This window comes from Labrus mixtus, chromosome 22 (assembly GCF_963584025.1).
Source record: "Labrus mixtus chromosome 22, fLabMix1.1, whole genome shotgun sequence".
NCBI classification, from domain to species: domain Eukaryota; kingdom Metazoa; phylum Chordata; class Actinopteri; order Labriformes; family Labridae; genus Labrus; species Labrus mixtus.
In genome coordinates this window covers 4621893-4629282 of record NC_083633.1, presented here as the reverse complement: position 1 = coordinate 4629282, position 7390 = coordinate 4621893, and positions in this window count along the sequence as shown.

The following is a 7390-nucleotide window of genomic DNA, read 5'->3' as shown; positions in this document are numbered from 1 at the left end:
TGAACAAGATATGTGAATAAAGTAAATATGCAAAGAATATAATTACGACAGTGATACTGACGTGACAACGTAAATAAGAGAATGTTAATTCTTGGTTTCTTAGTTTGATATGGTGATTTTCTTATGTTAGAGTACCGGGGTAAAACGCGGTATCGTTTGAGTGATTTAACTAGGTAAGGATTTATAAAAAAGGGGGCTTAATTAATTTGTTATAAAAGTTGATTTAGAGGCTTTGATTCGGATACGACAAGCTTTGCTTCCACACACCCAATGCTTAATCAGAACGCTCCTTACTCTGAGTCACGTTCGGTAAAACTCCGCCGAATGGTACCACTCGTCAAGTTCTTGCGGATCGAGGATGCCGGCGGTCCACGGTGACAGCCGTAGCTAATGTGGTCGGAGTTGATGAGTGAAGTGGGGTGATGGATGGCACAGCGGTCCGGTCGTCGTCCGTTGGGTCCGTCTTTCAGCTGCTCAAAGCAGGTCCAAACAACGTCCTTTAAAGATGAACGGTCGTTAACTGTCACTGACTTAAATGGTCAATTCTAGTCAGTTTGAGAATAACAAAAATAAGGTTCTGAAAGATGTGTGGTCAATACTTCAAAAGGGAAAAGCTAAGCGCGTAACTTGGGTCAAAAGGCACCTGAGTTAACGTGCGATGAGAAAAAACCAAGAGTTAAAATGCAGAAGTTGAAAATGTCTAAAGAAAAAGGGGGACTCGCTGTCCCTAACCTAAAGCACTATTTCTATGCAGCTCAAATACAATCAATAAGCACCTGGCTAAATGATAACTCTGAAGCAAGGTGGAGATCTATAGAAAAACACATGTGCCATGTTTCAATAAAAACAATACCCTTCTGTACAAAGACTAAAAGTAGGACACAAGTAATCAACAATGCATTAATAAGAAACACCTTAAAGACTTGGGGCACAAAAGGGACTGACCATATTTGGACAATGTTTAGATGAAAACGGAATTATACCATTTGAATCTCTAAGGACATATTATGATTTACCACACTCCCACTTCTTCCGATATTTACAACTGAGAAGTTACATTCAGAACAGTGAAATAGGGAGGAAGACAAGCAGTGATCTCCATCCACTTGTGCAATTTTTTTAAAGAACTTTAGTAATGTTAGTGCACCACATAAAATTTCAACTGTGTATAATATTTTAGAAAATGGTCAAAATTTTGAAGATACATGGGCAAAGCTAAGATGGGAGGAAGAACTTAATTCACACAAATCTGAGGATATCTGGAAGGAAATGAATCGGAATGTGCACTCAACCACTATATCTCCTTACTGGAGAGAATATGCATGGAAAATACAATCACGTTATTTTATAACACCAGTGCAACAAGCTAGGTATAATAATAAAGTATTACCAAACTGCTGGAGGGAATGTGGCAAGTCTTATGCCAACTTTGGTCACATTTTTTGGTCCTGTCCATTATTAAAAGTGTTCTGGAACAATATTCAGAGGGAAATCAAAACCATTTTCAATGACGCCATTCACTTGAATACAGACTTCATATTGTTAGGTAAAACAGTGGACAAAATTCGTAATGAAAACGATCAATATAAGTTAAGAATTCTGCGTATAGCAGCACTGAAACAAATAACAAGAAGTTGGCTTAAAAAAACATGCCCCTTGATATAGAAATGGAGAGAAACAATTCAACAAATATATCAGATGGAAAGTTTAACTTATAAAATGAGGGGGAACTCAAAACTATCTGAAAAGAGATGGTCTAAATGGTCAACATATTATGGTAGGAAGGAAATTAACTGAAACTTTGGGATCAAGACAATAGGACTGACAGTCACTTAGGGGAGCACCACCTAGGTTTTTTTTTTGTGGTTTTTTTGTTTTGTTGTTTTTTTGTTTTCTTTCTCTGTTCTTTTTCCTTTGACTCTTCTTCTCTTTCTTTTAATTTAATTGTATTATTTCATTTTATATAACTAATTTGTTTGTTTGCCCTTCCTAAAGATGTTAAATATCGTAGAGAAAGGGAAGAAAACCTTGATGGAGGGAAAAATTTATGAATTTATGTAACACAGATCCAAGCTACCTCAGTTTTACTTCAAGCTACTTTAAACATCTGTAATACATGTTTCTGTATTGTAAGTATTATTTTTAGAATTTCCACATCACTGGGGGACACAACCTTTTTGACACCACACCACTTATAAAAATGTAAAATATTGTCATCCTTATGTTGAATATAAAATATGTGTACTGTATGTTAAGACATGATGACAATAAAAAGTAATAGGATGTTGGTTTTAAAGAGCTTGTGGCAAAATTGGACCCCACATACACTCTGCCAACAATGAAGGCTCTGAAGAACATGGTGGTTGCCAAGTACGAGGAGGAGAGGGAGAAAGCCAAAGCTGATATCCAGGGTGTCGAGACTGTGAGCCTCACATCAGAAATGTGGACTTCCATCAACATGGATGCATATCTGGCTGTCACCTGCCACTTTTTCATTAAGACTGACCAGCTGTCCACTCTTCTTCTAGGGGCCAAGCCTTTTCCAAGAACCCATACAACAGCCCACATTGCAGCTGAAATTACCTCACTGATGGCAGAGTGGGAAACTCAATTTGGATGTGCATGGAGATGCAGTGGCAGCAGCTTTAGCTTCCCTAACCCATAAGAACCCACGGTGACACAGGTGTCACACACACTTTGAATGTTCTGGAAAGTTCCTTATACAACTTTTTCCTTCAGTTTATCAAATGAGGTCCCTAAGTGACACATAATGAACATCCTGAAAGAGGTCATGTGACAGATCATGCAAATTTGTTTCCCAAGACAACATTTCCAAGATGGCTGTGTCGAGTCATCACATGGGACAAAATTAGCAAATTTTAAAAAGCTTGTATTTGGTACTAAAGGTAAGATCCAAGCCATTTAACAATCCTAATACTTAAATGACATGTCCTTTAAGACATTTAAAATGTTCTGACTACATTTTTTTTAACAAATTGACATAAAACAAATCCCAAAATTATCGTTGTGGCATATGTGTCACGTCAGGCCTTTAACCTGAAAATAGTCACGTAAAACATCGTGTGACATATATGTCACAATAAAACATATTTTAATAATCCGCTCAGTTAATTAAGCTGATCTAATGATATTTAATGAACTATATGTTATATTGTTCAATCCAAAGGATTTTGATTTTAAAATTTACATAAAAAAGCTGTCATGTTGATTAAATTAATAAAATGAAGGAATACAATACATGTTTCCTATTAATTAATAAAATAAACAAACAAACAATGATTGAATACCCTATTCCAATGAAATTGCAATGTCATATAATGTGTTATTTAGTTTGAATAAGTTTGAGCAGTTCAGAGCTCAGGATAAATTGACAGTTATTCATGGAGATGGCGGTAAAAGTATGAGCAACGTGAAGTTAGCTCAAATTAGGACCCTGAAGACCTGATTACACTACCAGCAACAAATTCATATAATATAATTAGTCAAGTGAGTCTGATTCAGAAAGTAGTGAATTAAGTGATTTAGAGTTGGGACACCCCAGGAGGTTGCCAGCCACAGAAGGGGGGTAGCGAGATGCCTTTCAAAGAACTAATATAAATGTAAAATCATTTAAAATTGTTTGTTTAGCCCATTTTTGTAAAAATAGATACTTAAGTAGTTCGATTTAAAATAAAACCACATGACAGCAGTCAACAGTGTAGCTGTCTGCTGCTCTTTACACATACACATGAACACACCTGTGTGTTATTAAGGCCACTCAGTCATAAAGTCCATACATGGAAATTACTTTTATTCTGCTTCTAGCCTATCTAAAGATTAATTACCATATAAACGTACCTCCCAAGAAAGTTGGTGTTGTTTTTGCTGAAAATGTTCACATTGACCAGTTTGTACACTGGCCTGGGAAATGGGGAAAGCGTGGCTTTTGCAAATTCTGCCAAATCAATGCAACCACCACCCTCTAATGTGTGTCACTGCTTCAATGCAGAAATAAATTGTTATAATATTGTAGTAATATGACCATTTTGTCGCGGCTTAACTGCCACAAATGCTGATAAGGCTGATTCAAACTTGGTGTGATAATATGAAAGTTATAGTTTCTAAACTTATTTGAGTTATGTTTAGTCAAGCTTCCTACTTAAGTCTGACTGTTTTTCAGTCATATACAGTAACAGTAACTTGTTTAGAAGACCTTCAATGAGGCAGTCTTATATATTTATTTAGTTAGCAATTTTTTTTGGTTGCAAAACAAAAAAATATGGTTTAACCAGATAAGTAAAGTTATAATTTTGAAATATGTTGTACAAATACATATAAATAGACAAATCAATGTTATAAAGTGAAAAAACCATCAAGTTGATTTACTGTAAAATGTGGAAAAAAATATACCGTAAATGCCCAATGTGACGTATATGTCACTTTTCAGATCTCCAACACTAGTGGGTGGTATTTTAAAAAAAAATTCAGAAATGTCTTATATGGGGTCCATTTCGTCTATTCTATGTTCCCCATAATTTTCCTATCAGTATAATGTGCTTATGGGCTAAACACAGACCTGACTCCTCTGACCAACCAGCAACATGAAAACACAGGGGAATGCATCACGGTATGTAATAGAAAACCAGAGAAAAAATTACGTCAAGTTCACCACATAGTTTATGCATTCAGACAATATGTATTTTCCTGTCATTTCAGCTGCTGGCTGCATTCCAGGTGGCAACTGTTCAGCTGTCGGAGGAGAAGATAGTTTCGGAATCAAAGGTCATCCCCCTCTACCGTGTGTTGAATCATACAACAGAGCAACTATATTCACAGACCATCACCCCCATGGGACAATATCTGGCATACAACCTGATCAGGTGCTTGGTGGACAGATTACAAGATAAAGAAAAAGAGAGTTCACTGGCAGTCGCTACACCTGGTGGATCCACACTTCAAAACCTTTGGATTCACCAGTCAGAGAGTGGCTGCTGGTGTCAAAGAGCGTCTCATTTCAGAATGTACATAAATCATCAGTAGAAACAATGCCCAGCAGCAGCAGCAGCAGCCATCCACTTCTCAAGCACCACCTCAACCTCGTCCTCCAGCACCAGCAGCAGTCTATTTATTTTTTATTATATTATGAATAAGGAATGACTAATGACATTTCTGGTGATGATTAATTTTTTATTTAACCTTTATTTAACCAGGTAATAACCCATTGAGATCAAGACCTCTTTCACAAGGGTGACCCTATTTTATTTTGTCAGCTTTAAACCAATCGAACAGGAATGTGCATGGCAAATCAAATTCCAAACAATCTATGGACCAATAAGTAAAATGTCTTGATTGCAATTAATTTTATTGACCACTAGATGTCTTCCTCGAGCACTGTGTCATTGAAGCCTCGAGTAATGAACCAATCAAGTCTCGAAGCTTCAACAAAGCCTCGATCAGCCATCACTAGTGTACACTGTGTTAAATGAGGCCTCGAGTAATTAATCTATTTGTGATACAATTGGCTGGAAAGCTAGTGATGTTACGTTTGACACCGAGGCTTTGAAGCGTGTGTCGAGTAGGAGGGGCTTTTCTAGCCGAGGCCCCATATCGAGGCTCGTGTCATTTTCAGAGAAGCGCGTCATCAATGACAAACGAGGCCTCACTTCGAGTAGAACTACGTCATTGATTTGTTTGTGTTTCGGGTTGTGGATAAAAGGAAGCGAAACCCACTTGTCATGTCTCCTTGTGAGTTTGTGTTAGTTGGTTGGTTGTTTAGTGAGAGTTTGTGGTTGAGAGTTGGAGTGCTTTAAGGAGCTTGCCTATAGCAACAACACCTCATCAATGCTAAGGCATTATCAAGCTGTCCATGAGTATGTACAGCCTGATAATAGGCCAGGAACCAGGCAAGGTTTGTATTTTTTCCCCTGTAATTTGCTTTGCTTCATCACAATCATACCGAAATACATGTTGACTAAAATACATTAACATTTTCGTTTTGTCCTAGGTTCCAGAAATGCGCCCAAAACTCCTAAAGATATGCCGTGGAAGTAGTCAGCTGAATCCTCTGATGCTTGAATTCAGCATGTGAAGAGCTACCAAGACTGAGCAACCTCAGCTCTGAAGTTTAACCTATGTAAGTCAAGAACAGCAAGATTGCCTCCTCAAATGTTGGAGTCCATCATGTGCAAAAAGGGTATCCTCTTGTGTCTGTTGGCAGACCACACTTGAAGAGAAAGAAGCAATGCCTGACAATTGCTTTTAAAGACTGGAACTGCTGGGGGTTTACCTCAGTTCTCCTCCAATGAGGATAGAGAATTCAGACACCCCCACCCCCCATTTTCACACCTATTTGTTAGTTGCTGTTGGGGGGTGCTGGACTAAGACTCCTTTGTTTAGTTCCCTCCAAAATAACTCTAGTCAGGTTTGAGAACTGCGATACAGGCCTGAGTCCTTTGTCCAGCACACATGGCTGAGGCCAAACAATACAGAGCAAAGGAAAAACTCTTTAATAAATAGACTCAGAGAGAAGATGAAACTTCCATCCACCACCTCAGCCACAGCAACCAGAAGCTTTAACTCTAAGCCTACACTTTGTGGAAATAAGAATGCTGAATAGAAGACAATGAAAATAGAACTTGGCTGGTTGAACTACCAAGATTATGTACAAACAAGTAAGAAGGCCTACTGGGGGTGGACAAGAGAGATAGTTGTAAGCAAAGATGATACTGTATCCACCATACTTGAAAAAGGGAAAACACTTTTTTCCCCCAACGGTACATTGACTTTCCCCAACGGTACATCGACGAAAGGCAAATTAGAGGACTTTGAGTGCATACTTTATGTCATTGGTTCTGAGGAGCCCCTTGAGGGTAGTGTCACAGTTTGAAGTTTGTCAGAGCAAACTAATTACAAGATCCACAGACTATACCTCTGTACAAAGCCAAAAGATTGTAGTGATTCTGAGCTTAGTGATGCAACAACAGACATGCCATTTTCACCTGACACATCCAACACACTTGGGCCAGCTACACATGCATCTCCATCCTCATCCAGCCCATCACTGCTCTCCCCCACTCCTGTCAAAAGACCTCGGTACAGGAGTAGGCCTTTCTCTTGGAGCAGTCCCAATACTACCTCAACATTCCAAGCTACTCCTTCTTCTCAAACATCAGGCCAGCCTCTTATAGATCTCTCCAGTGATGATGAAGTTATTGTACTTGGATATGACACCAACATGCCTTGTGAACTTGTCGATGGTCTTGCTGACACTCTGATATACTCACCTCTACACGTCAAGACCACAGTAAGTCTAGATTCCTGGCTAGTTAACAGCCAACAAGAAAGCGGCGCAAACACAGTCTTTGAAAATTAAATAGAAGAAGTTGTGGCA